At 40.5% G+C, this 26,064-nt stretch overlaps 1 long non-coding RNA gene across 2 annotated transcripts in view; it reads left to right on the forward strand.

Annotated features, from left to right (window-relative positions):
* LOC118012532 overlaps positions 1–26,064 on the forward strand; it is a 101,134-nt gene that overhangs the window by 38,748 nt on the left and 36,322 nt on the right. Inside the window, exon 3 of one of the 2 annotated variants that reach the window (XR_004679738.1) lies at positions 18,608–18,764. The exons of the other annotated variant lie outside the window; for it this stretch is intronic. This is a non-coding gene — a long non-coding RNA (uncharacterized LOC118012532). Of the gene's footprint in view, positions 1–18,607; positions 18,765–26,064 lie in introns of those variants that run through there. 2 annotated transcript variants of the gene reach the window in all.

Consider the following 26,064-nt stretch of genomic DNA (forward strand, 5'->3'; position numbering starts at 1 on the left):
CCGTGGGTGTCCCTTTATTCTCCTCTTCCTGGGGTCTTCTTTTCTATAAAGCAGGAAAGGGAAAGATGACCTTCATCAGCAATTTCACCCTGGAGTTCAAAGTCCCGTCATTTTGTCCGCATGTTGGACTGTAATGATCTGTTTCTTACACCCACCTTCTTCATCAAGCATGGCAAGGGCCATCTTCTGTTCATCTTTTTATCTTCAGGGCCTCACCCAATGCCTGGATCCTCAGTGAAATCATTGAGGAATAAATGAATTGTAAGCCTATCTATGTCTACTGCCGGTGGGAGATATAAATGTTAATGGATCTAACATGGTCATAATCTCATCCCTTTAGAATCTATTACCTAAAGCAAGCCTGGTGGCCAGAGATATTGAGGAGCAGTAATATGTGAACAATGACTGATTCCACTTCTATTAAGGATGCCTATGAAGCATAAGTCAACAAATACAGGAGCCCCCTCTTCTGAATGTGGAGGGAAGTGCTACCTAGCAGGGCATAACATCAGTTAAGACTTATGGGGAGAGACCAAATGGCATCTTAGACCTCTTCTTCCTGTTGTTCTTACCAATGGTTCTCTATAGCAGCCTCTTTTCGAGCTCTAAGGTGCATACCAATCACCTGCAGATCTTGTTAAAATGCAGATCCCAATCCTGTAGATCCCAAGTGCAGCCTGAGATTCTGCATTGCGCTCATAGGCTCCCAGGTGATAGTTCTTCTGCTGATCTGCAGATCCCACTTTGCATTGCAAAGATCTGTAGGGACCTCTCTGTCTCTGTTTCACTCTCTGTTTAGGTACTTTTAGATATGTTTATGTTTGCAAGATACATACATAAGGGACAATCTGCTGGTCTCAACTTGCCAGGATATGGTTGTCTTTCTAAAAAAGCTACAAAGGAATCGACTTTGTTCAGCCAGTATCTGAAGAGTCCAACTGTGTGTACAGGACCTAAAGAGAAACAAACAGCTTCGTAAGTGTTAAGCGTATATGCTAAGTGCACATCTGTGGTGTGACTGTGTCTCATTTTCAAATGTAGTGGAGTTGCACAGTATGTGGTCTGTGACAACCAGAACATGACTGCCGATGTAGTTTATGCATCCTCCTCACGTTAGTATCTCTGCATTATTTTCACGCCAACCACCAGAATTTTGTCCGAAGAGTGGAGGAGATAAAAAGAAAGAAAGCAAAAGAAATAACCAAATCTATCATAACAACTACTTTACTCAGGGCCTAGTTCTGTGACAAGCCTTTTACCTGCCACTGAGGCAACTGAGGGAACTTAGGAATCTGACCAAAGTCATAGGTCTTAGATGTTGCAAAGTCGAGAATTAACTTCATAGTTTGGACAACTGCAGAGACTGTCCAGGCCCCGTGACTTTGTCACAATGGTCTACAATGGTCTAAGGGACTATAAGACCAGAAAGTATACAACAGACATGCGGCCTATAAGGGTTTACACTTTGATAAATGACATAAAGCATACTCATGACAAGATAAATCACCATGGCTCTGTGGATTCACCCCAATGAGGGGAGGGCCCAACATCAAACAGCCTGGCAGACAAAGAGGAATCATTGCAAACCAGGATTGCCACTGAAGGCTTCAGGAAGATGGTTAGGACCAAATTCAGCTCTAGGGACTGAAGTGATAGTTGGATATCAATAATATCATGAATAGGGCTTCAGGGAGCAGTGAATGGAGCAATCTGGCCAGACCAGAGAATTCTGTGTGCCTTAGGAATGTGGTTCCCCAATCTGGCTCTGCATCAGACTCCCCAGCAGAATGAAATCAAAACACTCCCAGCCTCCCTTTCCCCTAGACTGATGGCATCAGCCTCTCCCCAATAAATCCTTGCCAATATGATTCTCAAGAAGTTGCCTACATGGGTAGGCAATTGGCTTCTGGGAGTGCTCTACCAGCCCAGGAGTCTGTGGGGGTGGGACATGTGTCCTTCTTCTCAGTGTTCTCAGCCTTAGTGAAGTGGCTGGTGTGGAGTAGGGGCTCAGCACGACAGGAGAAATGGACCAGAGTGACCCCAGGAAGGAGCGAGAGATGAGGAGGCTCTGCTTCGAGAATCTTCAGAGAACGGTTTAACCCTGGGACTCTTTGCTAGTGGAAGAGGAAACTTGGAAATGTCTTTCCACAGAATAAGCCCATCTCAAGTGTGTGCGAGTTGTGGGCCCTTTGACCAGGAACAAAAGTAGGCTGCACCAATCCTGGCTGGACCGGAGACCTCTGTCCTGCCATGCCTGGGACTGAACCTGGGCCTTGAGATGAACTTGGTGAAGCAGGCAGAGCTGGACTTAATGAAGAACACATACTTTTCTCTGCTTTTATGCCGAAGGCAGCCCTGACCCCCTCTCACCTCCATGAGGACTCCTAATGCAATCTCTTTAATTCTCGTTTTCAGATTTCTTGAGGGGTCCAAAGAAATTTGAAAAGAGGAATCTCCATGTTTAGCCACTATTGATTTATTTTGGTTCTGGTTGGCCGATTTTTATATAAAAACAAAGAACAAAGTAATTCTCCAGGGCTGGCCTAAGCTGATTACATTAGAACCTGTTCTACCCCATAGAACTGGAGAGGGCCTGATTTCTATCTGAACAGCGAGTCTAAGACCAAGAATGATGCAGACACACCAATAGAGGAAAAAGAAAACTTAAAGCAAATACCTGGATGTTTGGGAAGTAAAATTCTGCTACAGAAGGAGTGAGGCAAGCAAATGACTTTCACTGCTGAGTCAAAATCTCGAATCAGTTGGTCGACCTATACCGGTTGAATGTATTACTCATCGATCCTCTAGATATTCCCGGTGTAGACATACAGCTTCAAAGATCCGTCAGTTAGGAACTGGCTATAAGTGACTGCAATCTGCAAAACAATGGCTTAGATGATTGAAGCACAAATGAGTTACCTGGAAGGAGGTCAGGCAGGGATGTTATAATGGCTTCACAAAGCCATCAGGGACCCAAACTTCTCCTGTTTTCTGCTGTCATCCTTCCCCTCTGCTTGTTGCCTCATAGAGATAAGACGGCTGCTCTACCTTCACTATTGCTTCCAAGATCCAGGCAGAAGTAGAGAAGATAAGAGGCAGAGGGACATGTGCCAGCTGAGTGTGCTCTCTTTTTAAGGAGATTGCCCCAGAAGTTCCACCCAAAACTTCAGCTAATATCTCATTGACCTGAACTGTTCCTAGCACCTCATTTGCCATAAGCAATATATCAACCATGTTCGTCAATCTGAAAGTTTCCAGTATGGCCATTCCCATTGATCTTCACTTATAGCCCTACTGCCAGGCAACCACTGATCCCTGCACTTTCTGAAGGGATCAGACCATCATTCAGTTTTGAGAAAGGCCAAGACAGACTTCAAAAGTGGAGGACAGTGACTCTAGAAACCACAGTAAAATGCATATATGGTTCTGGGGATTATGGGTCTTTGCTGCTGGCGGAACATAGGTGGGTGAAGCTATGGGATCTGATGTGATAAGACAGAAGAATGGAGAAAGGAGCAAAAGAGATGAGGAAGTGAGAGGTAGGAGAAGGAGAGAAAAGAAAGAGCGAGTACTCATCAGACGGATGAGAGAGACTGGTCCAACAAAGCTTCACTGAAGAGATGCAACAGGTGAGATTCTAAAAACTATGAGCACAGTTTCCAGGGGCAATGGAGAAAAAGGGCTTCCCAGCAGACAGAAGCACAAGTGCAAGTGCATGCGAGCTTGAGAGAGTATGAACTGCAATTAGTTCTAGCAGGAGGGACCATAAAAAAGATAGCCAAGTAAGTGAGGGTCACACGTAACATTGTAAGCCCTGTATGCTGGGGAGAGTCATTAAAAGATTTCAAGGATGGGGAATCATAGGATCACATTTGCGTTCTAGAATGGAAAGCGTGGCTGAAATCTGTAGGTAAGATTGAAGAACAGCAAAATTAAGGAGTTAGAAACTGGTACAATGAATGATCCAGGTGAGAAGTCACATGGGTTGATATGGAGATAGAGTGGGAAGAGGGAGGAACGGACTCTAGTGAAGACAGTAAGGAGGTAGAATAGGCAGGTTATGTAGATTAAACAAGGTCACATAGCAAAGAAGAGGCAGAGTGGAAGTTTAAACCTGGCCATGTGACCTTGAGCAAGTTACATAATCTTGGGCTTTAATCTCTTCATTTGCAAAATAAGGTTAATAATAGTACCTGTTGTTGAGATAGTTCTCCATGGGGCTCGAGTTTCTGCACATCTTGTTGAGCAATGCGCTGACTGCCTTTTGTTTTGGACTATCTTTTCAAGGATGTTTCTATAGCCTTGGAAGATAGAGATCAAGTCTCCCTCTAGAGTGAAGGGTAGGCATGTTTACTGCCCATTATAAAAGATTCAGGTCCCCTAAGCTCAGGGTCTACCTCCTGCAACTCAACCCACTGTGGGTTCAGGTGTCATCCAGCCCTCTTTGTACCACTCTGTGGGAATTGTCACAAAAATACTGATATTCTGGCTAGTTCTATTGCTGTGAGTAACATTGTTCTTTGTCTTTAAGCCAGAAATCTTACCAGCATCCAACAAATGCTGGCAGGCTAACTTGTTAGCTTGAAAGCAGGATTAAGTCTTACTCAGACCCTTCATGGTTCCTACCACCTGTGTCACATGATTATTGTGATTAATTGGGTTTATACTCGTAGAGCCTTTGATCAGTGGCTTTTGGTAAGCCCTCAGTAAGGGTCTCATGACTGAGGTGGCAAGCATAGTGTCTTTCTTTTCTTTCTTTTTTTCTTTTTTTAAGATTGTATGTATTTGAGAGAGAGAGAGAGCACAGCAGGGGGAGAGCAGAGGGAGAGGGAGAAGCAGGCTCCCCACCGAGCAGGGAGCCTGATGGGGGGCTCGATCCCAGGACCCTGGGGTCATGACCTAAGCTGAAGGCAGATGCTTAACCAACTGAGCCACCCAGGCGCCCCTGCGGAGTGTCTTTAGAGTATGCCTCCTGAAGCCTGAGTCCCTGGCTTCAAAGCTGGCTCTGCCACTTATGGGGCATAAGAATTTGGGACTGTTACTTCACCTCTGTGTCTCAGTTTCTTCTTCTTTCAAATATATATAATAATAATAATGATAACTACATCACAGAGTTGTTATGAGGTTTTATTGAGATAATGCACATACAATGCTTAGACAGTATCCAGTATATAGTGAGCTTTTAATAAAGTATAGCCATTATTACTATGTTATTATTTTTGCAGGAGACAAACCATTATCTATAGAAATAGAATCATTAATTGACCATATTTCAAGAAGTTGTTAACCAGCATTGAAACTTTGTGGATATCAGTTTAATTACAACCTGAGGATGATGGTGATGATGATGATCACTAACAAATACTGGGCATTTTTATATGCTGGGCACTATGCTACTACCTTTATATGCTTTATCTCAATCTGCAAAGCCATCCTATGTGATATTATTATTTTGATTGTTATTTTACTAATGAGAAAACTTAAGCCACTTGCCTAAGGAATTGGTTGGAGTACTGACTCACACCAAGAATATCTGTTTGGGAATCCTATCAAGAAATAAAACATTGTCCCAAACTACAACTGACCCCATGGCAGCAATGTGGTGGCTTGCATTCCAATTTCATCTAAAGAAACTCATAGTAGACCTCTGGGCTAGTCATACCTGGACCACTTACTTTAACTTTAACATCACCGACTTCCTTGACACCTCAGCAACGACTGTCCAGGAGCCGAGATGACCTAGGAACTTGTACCCCTTCTCCATTCCTCCAGGAGGCAATGAGGCAGCAACCCACTGTGCCAGTTAGGGTACTTTCAGCTGCACCCAATGAAAAATTCTAAATCGAGTGGCTTAAACAATGATAAACATTTATTATCCCATAAGATTAGTTAATTCAGCAGCACGATAATCACGCATGGACCTAAGTTCTTTGCATCTGTCTGTTCTATCACCATCACACTTTTTGGTCCCAGTACATATCATCTCCCCATGACACATTCATCTGAATTATCTCTCTTGTTCATGCTCAAACCAATCAGTGGCAAGGAATGTGATGTTCTAAAGACTATTTTAGACCAATCAGCATTCACACCCAGAGGGTGGAGTCTACCTCCCCTGAACCACATGGCTACATAGATAAACATGCATACTGGAATCTAATGGGACACCATTTGGAAGGATTGGTTCTTGGTTAAGTAGCCAATAATGTTTTCTATAGCTAACTGGAAAAAAAATGTACTAGTTCATTAAATTTCTCTAGCCCAAATAGAGTGCTTGTCTCTCTGCCCAACATTTGATTGGCATAGCTAGCACTTTTCCAGATAAAGTGAGCATATAAATAAGGAAGAGAGAGAAATGTACCTTCTGTGCTATCTCCCAAGCTACCATCCAGAGTTCTGTCTGGGGAATCCCCTTTAATTAGTGGGCCCTTCCAGACATGTCCTAATCATTTTGACTCCTAGTGAGAATGGATTAGGCTCAAGGTAAGAGCACTGATACCTGTACATTCCCGGTGAAACTGAGGCTCAGATACATATTGTGTAACTTGCACAAGGATAAAAAGTGGTAACCTGAGATTCAAACCTACCTATTGGATTGTGTACCCAACCTCTTTTACTACTTGGGGATGGGGGGAGGGGGGAAAAGAGGTGGAAAAGACTTAACATTTTGTTTCCCATCATTGGCTTAATGAGCATATATAAAACCCCTAGAGCATAGGAGGCACACAGAAAAAGAGAGAAAACCTCAGAAGGCTCAGTGAGAGACACAAAGATGTAGGGCAGGCAAAGCTAGGATGGGAGCTGGACTGGACTGGGACTCATAAGAGAAGATGGTGAATATTTGTTCCTAAGCAACACAGCACTGTAAACAGTATTTTTCTTCTGTTAAAATTATCTGCTTGTATATCTAAAAGAGAAAGTAAAAAAAAAAACCAAAAAAACACAACTCAGTCTCCAAATCACGTTGTTGGGTTTTTTTTTGTTTTTTTTTTTTAAGAAAAGAATTAAAACTCTGCCTGCAGCAATTAAATATTCCCAGATACCCAAGTTCATCTTCTGTTAACTTTATTGAATAAGTGGAGACCCACGTTAGCAAAGTCGTTGCCTTTTTGTTAAGCCACCCCCTCAGCATCTTTCTTAGGTGATTTAAAAAAATGGTTTGGGGTCTCCCTCCTTCAGATTTTCCCTATTTTTCTCTGCAGATGTCTATCTGGAAGCACTCCAAAGCTGAGAAAAGGTGAGAAGCAAATACTGAACAAAATGTTAAAACCACTAAGAATTTATCATTTGTTCCAAATATAAGAAAGAATTCCTAGATAAAAAATGTACATTTTACAGAATCAAGAATAGCTGCATAACCCATAACAAATTAAAAATCATTGCTCTCTTGATCAAGACGCACAGTAGTTTGACCTAAGATTTAGATTATGCATATCCCATCAAATGCTTGTATTTGATATAATTTTTTTTATTTGAGTATAGCTGACACACAATGTTACATTAGTTTTGGGTGTAAAACATGGTGATTCAGCATCTCTATACCTTATTCTGTGTTCACCACAAGTGTGGCTACCATCTGTCACCATGCAATGCTATTATAATACCACTGACTATATTCCCTATGCTGTGCCTTTTATTCCTGTGGTTCCTTCATTCCATAACTGGAAGCCTGTATCTCCCATTCCCCTTCATCCATTTTGCCCATCCCCCACCCTCTCCCCTCTGGGAACCATCAGTTTGTTCTCTGTATTTATAGATCTGATTCTGCTTTTTGTTTGTTATTCATTTGTTTCATTCCTTGTATTTGATTTTCATCTTTAAGTAAAATCTTAAGTTATATGGATGGGTTATTGAAGATTTCAGAGTCTGAGTCAATAGCATTCATTACCATGAAAAAGATTATTATTACCCTTTACATTTGGGAAGCATTGTTCATATGCATTTATCCAATAGGAAGCATTCATCGATCACTGATATAAATATTATACATTGTGTGCCTGATGGCAAGCCAGGAGCAGACTTCAAATAATTAGGATATCAGATACTGACCTTGGTACCCACAGTGGAAGCAGATGTATCCCGATTAGTAAATTCTATCTCTAATCCAAAGTGAATGACACTTGAATTTCCTGAACAGCTTAAGTTGAATGTCAAAGATGAGCCCTCCTCAGGAAGTAGAGTGAACATGAGGAAATTAATCAGGCCAAAGAGAAGAATCAATAATGTATAGAATAGGAATGGAGCAAGAAAGAAGGGGTCGGGAGGGTGAAGGAAGAGCCTTCTCTAAGCCACTCCAGAGAGTGAGACATTGCTGGTGTGGAGAGACTCCTTTGCCATCACGGGTGGAGCCATCCACCATCCTTTATCTTTATTTTGGGTGAGTTCAGAGCTTGGAGATGTGGGTTGACTACCTGCGGTCCCCCAGGTAGTTGGGCTGAGCCAAGTTTCCTGAATCCCAGCCAGTTGTTCTCAATTCTCAACTCATCTTCTCTTACCAAAATCTCCTAATAATTCCCTCTGCTCAGGAAATCCACACCAACCGGGTGGGTCTTGAAAAAGACACATCATGGAACAGAGAATTTCCAAGTTGGAAGAAACGTCAGTGATCATCCAACCCCTTCATTTAAAAATGGGAGTTGGAGGGCTATAAAGGATTCATGAGTTGTCCACCATCACCTCTTTTCCATCCTTCTCTCTGGAGAAGTGATATGGAAGGAAAGAAAGAAGGGAGGACGGCCGGCATCTTTTATCTTGGTGGGCACCTCTGCTTCCTCCCTCACTGTTGCCTCAGCTCCTCGCTCACTCCATCCCTCCTCACATGATGAAAATCAAAAGAGATGGAGAAGCCTGGGAGCCTTCCACTTATTCCACTCCCTCTGCCCACATTCTCAACCCAGATATTAACTGCTGAATACCTCCTTACTCTCCTCAGCTGCCACCTCTTCTCCACTCTGCTCCTTCCTCCACATTCCTTACTTCTCACCTGCATTTCTGTAACAAACTTGACACCTCTCCAAGCTTGTCCATCTCCAGTCCACTTTCCACACCTCCAGTGGGTGCATCTGACTATAGCACTTTCCAGATGAAAATCCTATCTCCAGAATAAAATTCAAACTCACTGTACAATTATACAAGATCCTTCCTGATCTGACTACTGCCTTCTCCAGCTATACCTCCATTACCCATTTATTCACTGAATACAGATAGATGGAGACTGGAATATGTGCCAGGCAGTCTAAACACTGAATGCACAAACACATACTTAGCCATTCACTGCCCTTTATGCTTCTGCTCTTGCCACATGGAATGGCTTAATTTTTCCCAAAGTGGCATGCTTTCTCAAACTCTGCTTACCTCCTGTGACTCTGACCCTATTTCTCCTTTCTCACTCATACTTCTTTTTGTTTTGTTTTATACTTTTGTCATTGGCTTGGATACATTCTCCTCCAAGAATCATTCTCTCACCCCCTATGCTGAATAAATGACTGACATTTTTCCATAATTCCCAGAGCTTTTCATACATTATAGAAATTGTTGGTTTGTCTGCATTCCCCATTAGCTGTAAGTTTGTAGAAAGCAAAGGTCATTTTTCTATCTCTGTACCCCTAGCACATGACCTGTTGCATAATAGCATAATAGGCATTCAATAATTATTTGTTGAATGAGTGAATAGATGAATGTAGTCTTACCTCCCCAGCAGATGGCTGTTAGTCCTTCTCAGCCTTGTCTGTGGGACTCAACATCTTGGCTATACAATTTTATCTCTAGAGGATGTGAGGAGTGTTTATAGACCCAGAAAAAGAAAAAAAGGCAAAGGATTTTAGTACAAACCAAAAGAGCGTTGAAATGATAAAAACAATTCTTCTGCCACTGTTTTCTGTGTAACCTTGGGCAAACCACCTCCTCCTTTTTCACTTTCTTCATCTGTAACTGGTGATAAGGAGGACTGAGGTTTACCCTAAAGTCATATACATCATTTGACAACATAATTAACAAGTGCATCAGTACTGACTTCTAGAAAGTTAACCAGAGAAAACCTTTAGACAAAAAGATGAACTCCAGGAGCAGAGGTCTGATAAAACAATGAACCCTGAGTGTGTGTGTGTGTGTGTGTGTGTGTGTGCTCACACAAGCCTAGGAACTGAAGTGGTATAAAGAAAGGTAGTGAAGGGCGCCTGGGTGGCTCAGTCGGTTAAGCGTCTGCCTTCGGCTCAGGTCATGGTCCCAGGGTCCTGGGATCGAGCCCGCATCGGGCTCCCTGCTCTGTGGGAAGCCTGCTTCTCCCTCTCCTCCCCACTTGTGCTCTCTCACTATCTCTGTCTCTCTCTCTCAAATAAATAAAATCTAAAAAAAAAAAGAAAGAAAGAAAGGTAGTGAATCTTCATTTTCCACATGTCTTACAGTAAAAGGAGAATATTTGCTTTACCTTGTTACCTTATGGAAGTTACTCAGCTTCTCTAAAGATTAATTTCCCCATGTTTAAATCCAAAGAATAGTCACTTAGCAGATCTGAGGAACATCAAGAAATGGAACAGAATAGTTGCACCATATATAAGAATTGTTGTGGTTCTTAAAAATTAAATTTGTTCTTTTCCTTGAAGGAGGTAAACTATTGTAAAGAACAAAAAGAAACAAAAAAAGCCAAGACCTCTAAAAATCTATTGGACTTGATGAACAAGTTCAGCAAGTTTCAGGATAGAAGATCAGTATTCAAAACTGAATTGTTTTTCTATACAGGAGCAATGAGCAAACAAAAAGTAAAATTAAGAAAACAATGCCATTTGTAATAACATCAAAAGGAATAAAATACTTAGGAATACATTTAGGGAGTACAAAACTTATACTCTGAAAACTCCAAAACATTGATGAGAGAAATTATAGAGGACCTAAGTAAATGGAAAGACATCCCATGTTCATGAATCAGAAGACTCAATATGGTTAAAATGACAGTAATCCTCCTGCTGATCTATAGAGTAAAGGCAATCTCTATCAAAATTTCAGCTGACTCCTTTACCTGAATTGACAAGCTAAACCTAAAATTCAGATAGAAATTCAAGGGACCCAGAAGAGCCAAAGCAATATTGAAAAAGAAGAAAAAAGTCAAAGAACTCACATTTCCCAAATTTAAAACACACTACAAAGCTACAGTAATCAAGACAGAGAGGTACTGGCCTGAAATTAGGTATATAGACTGGTGGCATAGAATTGAGAATCTAGAAATAAACCTTTACACTTACAATCGATTTTCAGCAAGGTGTCAGGACAGTCTGATTGGGAAAGAATAGTCTTTTCCCATAGTGGGGCACTGGCGCATTCACATGCAAAGGAATGAACTTGGAGTGCTACCTTAGACCATATACAAAAACCAACTCAAAATGAATCAGAGATCTAAGTGAAAGAGCTAAAACTATACAGTTCTGACAAGAGCATAGGCTTACATTTTCATGACCTTCATGACCTTGGATTAGGCAAAAACACAAGTGACAACAACAAAAATATTAACTGGACATATTAAAATGACAAACTTCCGTGTTTTAAATGATACCTTAAATAAAGAGAAAAGACAACTTGCAGAATGGAGAAAAAATGTTTCAATTCATGTATCTGGTAAAAGGCTTGTATATAGAATATGTAGAGAACTATTACAATTCAATAATTAAAAGATAAATATCCCAATAAAAATGGGCAAAGGATCTGAATAGATATTTCTCCAAGGAAGATATGCAAATGGCACATGAAAAGATATGCATCATTAACCATCAGGAAAATGCAAATCAAAACCACAATGAGATACCCATTTAAGATGTCTGTAATCAAAGAGAAATAATACCAGGTATGACAAGGATGTGGAGAGCCTGGAACCCTCATCCACTGCTGAACATTAAATGGTGCAGCTGCTTTGGAAAATAGGCTGGCAGTTCCTCAAATGGTTAAACATAGTTACCATGTGATTCAACAATTCTACCCCTAGGCATATACGCAAGAGAGAGCAAAGTATATGTCCACACAAAAACTTGTCCATGAATGTTCATAGCAGCGTTATTCATAATGCAGCCCAAAAGTGAAAACAACCCAAATGTCTATCAGCTCACTAACGGATAGATAACATTTTAGCGTATCCATTACAAGATTATTCTTAATCCATACAAAGGGATGAAGTACTGCTTCATGCTACAACATGGATGAACCTTGAAAATATGCTAAGTGAAAGAAGCCAGTCACAAAGGACTACATATTGTATGATTGCCTTTATATAAAATGTCCAGAATAAGCAAATATATAGATTAATGGTTGCCTAGAGCTGAGAGGGATAGAAGGACTGGGGAGTGATGGCTAAGAGGTATGGGGTTGCTTTTTGGTGTCATGAAAATATTTTACTGATGAGATGGGATATACAACTCTGTGAATGCACTAGAAACCATTGGCTTTGACAGTTTAACTGGATGAATTATATGGCGTGTGAACTCTATTTCAATGAAACTGGCAAAAACAGATTAGAAAGCTACAACCCCACCACTTTAAGATTGTTTTTCATGCAGAGGATCTTCTCTCTTCAGAGCCTCCGTATCCTGTGCTCTACGCTAGTCAGCCAAGGGCTTCATTACCCAATGCATATGCACAGACACATTCACCCAGACAGATAAACACGCACGCTTACGTATACACACAGTCACACACACACATGCAGTCACCTGGACTCTTACACAAACACACACATGCACGCACACAGACACAGCACACTTACACACTCATCAGCCCTTCCAGCAGAAGAACTACCCTGGCTTTTTGGTTGGGACAATAGTTAGGGACTAACATAAATCAGTACCAAAACAATTGTTTCCATTTCTTTTCTCTGGAGCCGGAGGAAGGGAGTGGAGGAGGGAAGAATGAAGGTCTCGCTTTGAACTTCTCACTGACTGCGAGTGGGGGGACTCTGATCTCGCTTCAGCAGCCTCCAAGCACAGGTCCCAGGAGTGAAAGAAATAATGAAGTCTGGTTGGACCAGCTGAGGCTGCCTTCCCTGGGTCTCTCAGAGGCAGCTGCCTCAGTGGTGTGATGGAGGAAGAGCCAGACAGGACTGTGCCCACAATTCTCCACCCTGCGCCCTAGTCTGAGCATAAGGCTGGTACTGGGAACTCACTTATTTGGCACAGATCACTTTCAGGCTGCTGCGCTTCAGGTGCTTGACTTGCCAAAATCTGTTTCATCTCTGTGACCCCTGCCTCGGGAGGTGGACTTGCTGGATTTAAGTACCATCCCATCTCCTTGACTCAGGAAAGGGCCCTGCCCTAATTAACAATCTTTGACGTGGAGGAAGAAATTTACCATTGACTTTTGGAACATTCTTCTCTGCTCTTAAAAAATAGGCTAGGGAAACCTCTTGCTTTCTCTTCCGCGATATGAACTAGGAAGCATGTAGCCCTGATTGCTCCTGGGAGCCATCCTGCACCCACAAGGGGAACCAGGCTCAGGGTATTCCTCGAAATGGTAGGAGGGACAGGATGAAGTTCAGTGCTTGGTGACAGCCTCCAGATCAATCAGTCCCAGAACTGTCTTTGTTCCTCAACTTCCTGTTATGTGCAGCGATAAATCCTTCTGTAGTTGAGGCTTTTTGGATTGAGATTTTTGACCCTTGAGGTTGAAAGCATCCTGACTGTTGAAGAGACTTCTAGAGGGTGTGTTTCACAGCTTGGAGGGGACAGGGAGAGCAGTTGACACATGTGTGGAGAGCTGTGGGGAGGGTGCTCCCCCACTTGCCTGCGTATCTGTGAGCGGACATCGTATGTGATGAGTATGAGGACATACTTGGACGACTGAGTTTACTTGCTCATTCACTCACTCATGAAATAAGCCCATGTTAAGCCACCAAGACGCTCAACAAATCCCCTAATGTGAGGGGAGGGGTATAAGTGTACGAGTTATGTATGTGCAAATGTGCACACGTGCCTGTTTTCTTCCAGAGGATTATTGGATTTGCTGCAATCTGCCATCCTGGCTGAAGTCAGTGGCTCCATAAAGAGGAGTCCTTAGCTCCACGTCCTTCCCATGTCTTGTCGCTAATTCTGTGCTGACCAGAATGGTGAAGACTCCTGTGACAGGGGGACAATCTGTGCCAAGTGGCCCACAAATGCTAGGTTCTGGCATTCATGATCTTTGCACCAGGAAGCAAGGCCTTGGACCTGAGGGGGCGGTGCACAAAGCACATCCAAACAAGGTTCATCTCCTATAATTGATTTCTTCTGGCAGGTCTGACCTCCTAATAGTGTCCCTGCCTAGGCTGGAGCTTTTATAATTAGTCTCTGGTCCCCGAGACCCCAACCACATGCTGACTCATAGAGACTGGCTTTCTGGGTTTAGAAGCTTGTCATAGGTAATTCGCAAAGCAAATAATTCACTTTACAAAACAGTGCTATGTTTTGATACCTCCCCTTTTGCAAATGCTAGATTCTTGGTGTGATTTAGTACTCAAATTGTTACTATCACACAGTGCTAATGTAATATGTTAAATAAAAAAATAATTATACTATCCTCTCTATAGATACCAAAAAAGCCATCAGATTAAATTCTGCTTCTGTTTCTACTTTCCAAATGTTTTAGTAAACTAGAGATATATATTTCTGCAAAACAATAAATAAAATGTAGTTAAGGCCAACAGCCAGGGTTACATCTAATAATTAATCACTGGAGATATTTCTATCAAAATTAAGGAAAGATGAAGATGACCTCTATTAGGCACTATATTTAAGATTGTTGTGGAAATTCTACCCAATGAAACAGAATTTAAAAAATGAAAGGAAGAGATACTAAAAATAAAAGAAAAAAATTATCATTATCTTGCTAGATAATTATCATTATCTATCATTATCTGTCAGAATCATGATGCACTTTATTTTAACAATGATCTCAATGATTGTAACTGACTTCTGAAGGAACTAGATACGTACTAACCAATCTGGAAATTAAATACTCTTCTCTACAATGATTATTTGATCTTACGTTTACGTTTACATTAGGTTTGTCCCCGGTGGGACTTCAACCCGATCATTACTGTCCACTGGTTAAAGTTTACTTATTTCAAAACTCAAACCATCATATTCAGCGAGTGTTGTGCAACATTAAACTGGTTATGACTAATAATTTGATATAATAGCTGGGGGTCCAAATTTGCAAAACTCCTATTTCTTTGATTTTAAGGTGCATTTTAAAAATTAAAAATATTTGAAAAATTGAAGCATATTTTATAGCTGATGTATATGTTTAATATGTTAGTGTATACTTTTTCCTGAATGGTTTTTATTACTTTATAGTCCTAGAATGGGGCAACATTGGCCCAAATCAGATGTATGATGAGTGTTTTGTTGTGGTTTCCAGAGGGCCAGGGCAGGTATATAGTAATGTCCACAGTGAGCATTTTCTAAGTTAGACAGGCTGGGGCTCCCTGAGGCAGGAATATGGCAGCTTCGTCCAAGCGTGAGTCTAGTGTGTTATAGTCCTTTGCAAACACTCTTGGAGGACTGTGCTGGCCCAACCCATAGGTTTTCCTTCAGCCCCCATGTGGAGAGGGGGTGTCTTTCCTTTCGATCACAGTTATTGGTTAAGCTTTGTAATTTTTATAAGGGAGTTTTAACCTGATCTACCTGGTTGCTCATCAAGGTGTGTGACCTGTCACTTCTGGAAAATGTTCACCCCAGGTTCTTGCTGTGGAGAACAACCTTGAACTCACTTTCATCCCAAACTCATCAAGAGATTGGTGATGAGAGATAATCCCTGTAGGTAATTGTCTGAGGGGCACACAGACTCAAATCTTTCTCTAGATCAGCTCTATTTAAGTGTTTCTTAACCATGGAAATGTTTGTTCAAGGATAGAAGAGATGGATACAAAGCTCTTCCAATTGAAGTGGATGAAGGAATAAGAACCTCATCTATACCTTTATTTTCTCCCCCACCGTACCCCAACTCCCAGGAGAGTCTGAGGAGATGCCAGAGAGCTTAGTTTGAAATCGATCACTCTAGATGTCTTTCATTTGTACCTGAGTCATTCAAAATCACCAGAGAGCTGGTTCTATGAACAATTGTTTTTATTCCCTGAACTTTGGGTATAAGCCATGAATCTGAATAAAGAGATACTATCAAAACATGTGCATGGGGCGCCTGGGTGGCTCAGTCGTTAAGCGTCTGCCTTCGGCTCAGGTCATGATCCCAGGGTCCTGGGATCGAGTCCCACATCGGGTTCCCTCCTCGGCGGGAAGCCTGCTCTCCCTCTCCCACTCCCGCTGCTTGTGTTCCTGCTCTCGCTATCTCTGTCTCTGTCAAATAAATAAATAAAATCTTAAAAAAAAAAACAAAAAACCGTGTGCATGTACACACTGGGCATGCTCGTTCACACACACAAACCAGCTAAATGAAACATATTGTGTCTTACTGAAGTAGTTGAAACTTACTGAAATTGTAAATGTTGGGATATTGTTAAGGACACTGTCGGCTACCATTGAAGAGGATACTTAATTTTTTTTTTAACAAATTCTTGTATGACACTACGTGCCAGGTACTATTCTAAGAGATTTGCAAATATTAACTCATTTAAGTTTCATTAAAGCCCTACAGGGTAGATTCTACAATTATCTACATTTTGTAGATAGAGAAACTGAGGCACAAGAAGTTACCCAAATCGCCCAAAGTCACACAGCTCTGAAGTAGAGGAGCTGGCATTTCTTTTTATTATGTTGTTAGCCAACATATAGTACATCATTAGTTTTTGATGTAGTGTTCAACGATTCATTAGTTGCGTATAACACCCAGTGCTCATCACAACATGTGCCCTCCTTAATGCCCATCACCCGGCTACCCCAGCCCCCACGACCCTCCCTTCTCTAACCCTGATTGTTTTCTGGAGTCCAGAGTCTCTCATGGTTTGTCTCCTTCTCTGATTTCTTCCCATTCAGTTTTCCCTCCCTTCCCCTATGATCCTCCGTGCTATTCCTTCTGTCCCACATATGAGTGAAACCATATGATAATTGTCTTTCTCTGCTTGACTTATTTCACTTAGCATAATCCCCTCCAGTTCCATCCATGTCGCTGCAAATGGTGGGTATTCATCCTTTTTGATGGCTGAGTAATATCCCATTGTGTTTATGGACCACATCTTCTTTATCCATTCATCTGTTGAAGGACATCTTGGCTCCTTAAGATGTTAAAAATAGAGCTATCGTATGACTCAGCAGTTGCACTACTGGATGTTTACCCCAAAGATACAGATGTAGGGAAAGGAAGGGGCAGCTGCACCCCAGCGTTCATAGCAGTGATGTCCACAATAGCCAAACTGTGGAAGGAGCTGGCATTTGAATCCAGGCATTCCAGCTCTTGGGTCTACTTCCTGATCCACTAGCCATCTCCTTTTTATAAACACCCACAGGAAAAAAATAATCCTTTTGGATTTCAGTAGTTGGACAAGCCATTGTTCTGAACAGATAATTTTCTTAGAAGTTTCAGACATTGATTCTTATAACCAAACTTCAGCCCTCTTGACTGAGCCTTTAGTGGAGCTCAGAGGTATCAAATCAGCTTGCAAGAGGCCCTCCCGTAATCCCTACAAAATCTGAGGCTCCTGCAACCCTATCCTTTTTTTTACTGTGACAAGTTTACAACATCCCATGACCTTCCACGCTATGCACGTGGTGGGAGGAGAGCCCCTCCATCGCCCACCACAGAGGCCTCACTCCTTCTCTGCATTCCCAACTCTCTACACAGATCAGGCGTCAGGAATCTCTCCCTCTCCTGACCCATAGCATCCACCCTCTGGTGCTCAGAAGGCAAAAGCACCCATGGGCCCCAGAGAAGCCCACACAAGCCCAACAGAAGAGACAGAGGAGAGGAGACAAAGGGCAGAGCAGCAGGCACAGGGCAGGAGTCAGGCCAGGCAGAGGTCCTGGCCAATCAAGGGAGCCCAGTAACAGGCAGGAGTTTGAATCCGGGCAGGAAGTGATGTCATTGTAGGATCTGGCAGCTGACACTGGAATTCAGGGGCAAAACCCCCAAGTCCTCAAGAGGATAAACGGAGGAGGAGGAACTGAGTTTTTCTCACTGAAGTGGGTGCCTTGTCTTGTCCAGTTTATTATCAAAGCATATGAATCGTCCCTCAATCTGGAAAAGGAAATACCCACAGATTTTGGTGGGGATTATAACAAGCTTTGAACTCACAGAGCAATCTGAGGTAGGAACTGAGACACAGTAGGAATGACATAAAAAGGGAAATGAGTGGGCTCTGGGGCCCATGAGTGCTCCCCACTGGGCAGCGAAATAGAGTTGGCCAGGGAGTGAGGTTCTTGTGAGAGGGGCATTGAGAGGGTATATGTTGGTCCTAGAAGTGGGGGACATTCACCAAAAAATTGAAGGCAAGTGTTTTGGCCAGTCATATGGTCCTTGTAGCTCTGAGCACTGTCTTGGGAGGTTCCTAGAAGCTCAGAGCCACTGTAACCTTGGGCTTGTGTCCTGCAGTAGACACCACCTGGTCACACAGAGGTTCAGGGAGTGTCTGTACCCCTCCCCCGAGAAAGCTTTGACCCCACTTTGCACATCCTGGACCCCTCTTATTGCCCTCTCTCTTTAGGTCATTCAAATTAAGAAGTTACCTCAGTAGCTCAGGCCCCGGCTGAGGGACGTGGGTGTTGGCCACACCTACGTGGACGCCGAGGTCATGGGTCCTGATCAGCTGCAAGAGATTCCTATTGCCAATGTGCGAGCAAATGAGCCAGGAACCCAGGTGCTGGAACTGAGGTGAGTGAACAAAGCAACAGTTTCATAACTGAAAGCAGGAGACCAGGCAGAAATCAGAAGGGTAGCTAAACCAAGAGGTGACAACCAAGAGGTGACAAACAATGAAGCTAAGGCATCTGGGACTCTCTATTCCCAAGACAGTGTTCTCTATTCAGCCTGTCTCTTACATCCCCCAGGGATATTTATTTTTTAAAATATTACATGCCAGATCCCATTCCCATAGAGTCTAATTGGTCAGCCTGGGGGTGGGTTCTTGTCTTGGATTTTTTTTTTAAGCACCCATATAATTCTAATATGCTGCTGGGATTGAGAACCACCACTATACCAAGCCTGTTCGGATGCTCTGCCTACTGGTGGGGTTTAAGAAGACCTGGCTAGACTGACAAACAACCTTGGGGTCTGGTTTTTATGAGCACAGAACATATGCTCCTCTCCTCCTTCCCTCTTATCCAAGTTGCAATTTTACATTTCTGAGATTATTTGAATAACGTCTTCCTCTTCAACTGGACTATGAACTCCCCAAGGTAAGAACTTGTCTGTCACTTCAAACATATAAAGCAAACAAACAGAAAAAAGGACAGAACTAAAAGGAGAACTAGAACTAGAAATATTAACGTAACTCTTTAACAAATCAAAAAACAAAGAAGAAAAATATCATACGGTATACTGATGGGTTAAAAGGCATAATTAACAAGTATAACTAGATAATATGTTGGCTTCCATCAACAAATAAAGAGCTGACCAGACTGAGAATCAAAAACTCTCCTTAAATCTGTAAGAGAGGGGAGAACACAGAGCAAACCAATATTACCCCCAAGATTAGAGAGACAGAAGGTGGCCCAAAGTGTCAAGGCATACTGGAGCAGAGACTCACACGCAGGAAAACCTGAACTATAGTTGACAAATTGTTGAAAGCTCAGTGTGGACAGCTGTGAGTTGAAAAATTTCAGAGGGACCAAATCATAGGGGTGTCCTCACATTTTTGTGAGTTTTATCTCCAGTTGCTGGACCAAGTTCTCACAGTAAATATCAGAGAAAAATTCCCCCATGCTTCCAGCAGGGGGAGGGAAAAAGGAATTATTTTAAAATACAGTGAATATGGGCAGTCTACGGCTAATCACAAGAAGCTTATCAATTCATGCTTGGCCAGGGGTTAAATCAATTCTCAGAAAAATGATGACGAAACCATGGAATGATTTCCTCCTACATAGACTCCCAAAACACACCGGCTACCTAGGATGTGTGTAGATTTATTTGCTGAATTCCCTTATCTTATCTCAATAACATTTTCCCCTAACCAGGAAACCCCCAGCTGTCTCTTTGCCAGTAACTATGCATCCCATGCCTGATATGGTCATTATATTACTCTCCTTCAGTTTTCAAATGAAAAAAAAAATACCATGTTAAAAATTGCATTAGTCAGATTTATACCTTCAGTCATGCTGGGATAGCTAGTATCAGATTAATTTTCTTGCTAAAAATAATTATAAAAACAGAATATAATTTGAAAAAAAAATGCTTGAAGCCATTAAACAATGACAAGGAAAGCCAGGATTTAAGGGACAAAGATACAGAAGAAAATAGAAATGCTTTGTGTTGAGTGTTATGGATTGAATTGTATCTCCCCCAAAATTTCAACGTTGAAGTCCTAAATCCCAGTCTCTCTGAACATGACCTTATTTAGAAATAGGGTCTTGCAGATGTAATTTTAAGGTGAGATCATACTGGAGTGGGTTATGTCCCTAATCCAATATGATTATGTACTTATAAAAAAGAGGGAATTTGGACACAGAAACAGAGATGCAGGAAACCATATAAGATTGGACATATGCTTCCACAAGTCAAGGAACTACCAAAATTTAAGAGCGAGTTCTAGAACATATCCTTCCCTAGCACCTTCAGAGAGAGCAAGACCCTGCCAATACCTTAATCTCAGACATCTAGTTCCCAGAGCTTGAGACAATAAATTTCCATTGGGTAAGCAACCCAGTTTGTGGTATTTTGTTATAGCAGCTGTAGCAAACTAATACATTGAGTTTGATATTTTGTATACAATTTCCTAATGAGTCATTTGTCAACATATAAGTTACATGTTGAGAAGCCAAGCAGGAACTGAAAAGCTAACAACTAAAGAGAGATTTCCATGGAGTTATAGTGCTGGGGGGTCAAAACCTGATCTTAGCACCTACTAAAGTGGAAGGGTCTTGTTAAGCAAGCTAGGACCCAGCAATTGTACTCCTGGGTATTTATCCCAAAGACACAGATGTAGTGAAAAGAAGGGCCATATGCACCCCAATGTTCATAGCAGCAATGTCTGCAATAGCCAAACTGTGGAAAGAGCCGAGATGCCCTTCAACACATGAATGGATAAAGAAGATGTGGTCCATACATACAATGGAAGATTACTCAGCCATCAGAAAAGATGAATACCCAACTTTTACATCAACATGGATGGGACTAGAGGAGATTATGTTAAGTGAAATAAGTCAAGCAGAGAAAGTCAATTATCATATGGTTTCACTTATTTGTGGAACATAAGGAATAGCATGGAGGACATTAGGAGAAGGAAGGGAAAAATGAAGGGGGGGGAATCGGAGGGAGAGATGAACCATGAGAGACTATGGACTCTGAGAAACAAACAGGGTTTTAGAGGGGAGGGGGGATTGGTTAGCCTGGTGATGGGTATTAAGAAGGGCACGTACTGCATGGAGCACTGGGTGTTATATGAAAACAATGGATCGTGGATCACCACATCAAAAACTAATGATGTATTGTATGGTGACTAGCATAACGTAATAAAATTAAAATAAATAAATAGCAAGGATATTAAATTAAAAAAAAAGATTCAGGAATTAGGAGAAAATGGAAATATACCAGCATTGACTGGATCAAGGTAATATGGCTATAGTCTAACTGCTTATCAGGAGCAAATTAAATGCTGGAGGAAGATAACTTGCCCAAACCTCTACACTTTATCTTATATAAGCCAACCTAGACACAGACCCATAGGTGCTTTGGATAATGTAGATATCAGATCAGGACTTTACAATATCTAAGATTAATTTACTAAAAGAAAATTTGGTAAATTCCATCACAGAATTGGACTCTATCTATAAATAATCAAATAAAAATAAAATTACTGAAAGAAAAATGGAATAGACAAAGTTAATAATTACATCATGCAAAAGGCAGAATTAATAAACTAGAAGATAGATCAAGAGGAAATATCCAGGTGGAAGCCCATAGAGATAAAAGAACAGAAAATGCAGACATTTCCATTAGAGACATATAGAATATGATAGAGAAATCTACCATTTATGCAATTGGAGTTCCCCCACCTCCCCAGGAAAAGAGAGAGGGGGACAAAAGTAATATTTGAAGAGATACTGACCAAACATTTTCCAAAACTATTGAAAGACATTCAGCCACACATTCAAGTAACTTTAAGAATCTCAAACATATTACATGAAAAGAAAACCACAATTAGGCACTTCATTTTCAAACACTGAAAACCAAAAGAGAAAAACTTGAAGGTATTCAGATGAAGATATCAGCATGATGATATCCTGTAAATGGATACACATAGATGGATATACAGAGAAATATTTATAGATGTGTGTATATATACACAGGTTAATATGCATACACATGTTTTCTTGCTCTGTCAGCTGAGAGAAGCAAAAACTCCATTAATAATGAGCACAACTAGCACCCAGATCTTGGTTTCTGATAAAATCCACCAATACAAGGAATGATGTATCCTTGAAGAAATGGCTGATTCTTGGGACTGTGGTTGGGAATATGCAAGATGAGCCTGGAGTATCTTGTAGGCCAAAAATTAAGGAAGTGCTAAAAAAAATAAGCTTACATTAATGATGGCAAAGGAACATAGGAACACAGGAGCCAACTGAAAAGGCAACCAACAGCCAAAGCTGGAACAAGTTAAGCAAAAAGTAAATTAGTGTTGGATTATAACAGAGTATAAAATATCTGCGAGTTCATACTAACATAAATAAATGATCAAATATGGTGCCTGGATGGCTCAGTTGGTTAAGCATCTGCCTTTGGCTCAGGTCATGATCCCAGGGTCCTGGAATCAAGCCCCACATTGGGCTCCCTGCTCAGTGGGGAGTCTGCTTCTCCCTCTCACTCTGGCCCTGCTCATGCTCTCTCTCTCTCAAATACATAAATAAAATCTTTTAAAAATAAATGATTAAATAAATAGATGGATAGATAAATAGGGGATAAAAGACAAATCTGTGCATATTTGTGCAAATGTGTACAGAATTGCAAATAATTCATGTAGGTGCTCCAAGCTCAAAGGCATGGAGCATAACTCTCCGCTCCTTAAGTGTGGGCTGTCATTAGTGACTTTCTTCCAAAAAATACAAAATAAAAGAGGAATCTGACAAACATTTCCTCAGCCAGGTCATCAACAATGATTTCATGCTGATAACATGTACCCTTGATATGATGTGATAAGAATGGCACTTTACCTCTGTGGTCTTTCTCCCCAAAACCCACAATTCAAGAAAGAGAACAAAGACTGGAGGAAAAAAAAAAAAACAGAATATCCAAGGACTGTGGGACAACTACTAAAGGTATGATATACATGTGATGGAAATACCAGAAGGAGAAGAAAGAGAGAAAGGAACAGAAGAAATATTGAAACAATAATGACTTTGAATTTTCCTGTACTAATATCAGACACCAAACCACAGAACCAAAAATCTCAAAGAATACCAAACAGTATAAATGCCAATAACATATAGAACACTGGATGTAATAACTGAAAACTGAACATTCTTTTAAGTAGATGTGAAATATCTACCAAAATTGACTATACATCGGGCCATAAAGAAAGTATTAACAAATACCCAAGGATTGAAATCATACAGGGTATGTTATCTGACAATGGATCTAAGCAAGAAATCAGAGACAAAGAGTAACTCAAAAATCCTCCAAATGTTTTTAAATGAAGCAATATGTTTCTAAATAATCAATGGATCAAAGAATAAATCACAATACATATTAGAATATATTTTGAAGTGACTTTTAATCAAAAGATTACATATCAGTTTTGTGGGATGAAGCTGATGCAGTGCTTAGAGGGAAATTTATAGCCTTAAATGCATATATTAGCAAATGTGAATGAAAAACAATGATCTAAGTACCCATCTCAAGGAACTGCTATTTTGCTTAGTTGAAGTTAATAAACATAGCAATTGAATCCACAGAAACTATAACAAAGGAAATAACAGAAGAGCAGAAATTAATGAAGTCAAAAGCCAACATATAATGGAGAGCATCAACAAAGTCAAATTAAAATGATTTGCTAATAAATCCCTAGCAAGATGACCAAAAAAAATATTAGAAGACAAAATATCAGAAATGAAAAAGGGATTGTAACTACAGAGTCTACAGGCATCAAAAATTATGTAAACACTATAAGCAACTTTATGTCAATAAATCTAAGCTAAGTTAAGGATGTCTATCATCACTTATATCAGGATTGTACCAGAGGTCCTTACTAACTTAATAAGTTAAGAAAATAAATAAATAAATAAATAAATATTAGAAAGGGAGAAATTCAACTTACCGTATTTGCAGGTGATGTATTTTGTGCATAGAAAACCCCAAAGCAGGTAGAAATAAATTATTAGAATTCTAAGTAAATAAGTAAAGAACAATTTTGGATATAGAGTCAATAAAAATAAGTTCTATCCTTCTATAGAGACATAGATAATTAGAAAATGAAATTTTAAAATGAAACCATTTAAAATAACATCAAATCCATTAACTACATAGGATGAAATTTAGCCAAAGTTGTACAAGACCTCTGCACAAGAACTACATGACCTATATGAACTATATATACTGAGAGAAAGTAAAGAAGACCCAGGTAAACAAAGGGATATAGTACGCTCACAGGTTGGCAGGGGAATATTTTACAAATGTCGACTCTTCCCACATTGATGTCTCTATTCAAGGCAACCTGAATAAAATTTCCAGCAAGTTTTTTCTGGACATTGACAAACTTACTTTAAATTTTATCAAGAGAAGCAAAATGTCAATAGTAGTAAGTCAGTTTTAAAGAAAACAGAATAGAATTGGAGGACTGATCAAGACTTTTAGACAAGAACAGCAATTAAAACAGTGTGCAACTGATACAAGAACAAACAGACCAATGGAACAGAATAGAAAATCCAATATCAGACTTATGTATATAATATCATATGTGCCACTGAAAAGCAGTGAAGAAAGAATAGCATTTCCAATAACTGATGCCTGATCAATTGGTTATTCCTATGGAAAAAAAATTGAACTTCACCTCTAGATCACACCATATGTGGAAATCAATTCCAGATAGATTATAGATTTATATGTGAAAAGTAAGGGGCGCTTGGGTGGCTCAGTTGGTTAAGTGACTGCCTTCGGCTCAGGTCATGATCCTGGAGTCCCAGGATTGAGTTCCGCATCGACTCCCTGCTCAGCAGGGATTCTGCTTCCCCTCTGACCCTCCCCCCTCTCACGTGCTCTCTCTCTCTCTCTCATTCTCGCTCTCTCAAATGAATAAATAAATAAAATCTTAAAAAAAATGTGAAAAGTAAAACAATAAAGTTTCCAGAAGATAATGTAGGAGAATATCTTTATAGCTTTGGCTGAGATACATAAAGATATCCTAAACAGTATATATAAAGAAAAATCACAAAGGAAAACACTGATAAACTGAACTTTGTTAAAACTAAGAACTAATGTTCATCAAAAGATATGATTAAAACAGTGAAAAGGAAACTATAGAGAAGAAATTTGCATAACATGTATCTGATAAAGGACCAGAATATGCAAAGAACCCCTATGAATCAGTTACAAAATATAGACAATCCAATAAAAAAATGGGCAAAACATTTGAATAGGTATTCTTTTGCAGTAACTACTAAAAGTGAAGTTTTGCATACCTTTGCACCTAGAAATTGCATTCTCTTGCCTAAACTCAGCTGCCAGAATCTTGTCCTGGGTCACAAAGAAACATTTTCTTATCTAGCCTCAAATGAGGCTTGATACATCAACTGTTGAGAGTGTCATAGAGGGTATATTAGGATTTTTAAAATCAAAATCAAACTGCTTAAGTATGAAAAAATAAGTATTTTATATAACAGGAAAGAAAATCCAAGAGTAGAAATAGTTTCAGATAATGTTTGACCCCAGAACTTAAATGATGTCATTTAAGACCTAGTTACTCTCTCTTTTGACTCTGTCACCATATGGGTTTTATTCTCAGGCACCATG

Source organism: Mirounga leonina, unplaced genomic scaffold (assembly GCF_011800145.1).
Source record: "Mirounga leonina isolate KUSES-001 unplaced genomic scaffold, KU_Mleo_1.0 Mir_151, whole genome shotgun sequence".
In the NCBI taxonomy this organism is placed as follows: domain Eukaryota; kingdom Metazoa; phylum Chordata; class Mammalia; order Carnivora; family Phocidae; genus Mirounga; species Mirounga leonina.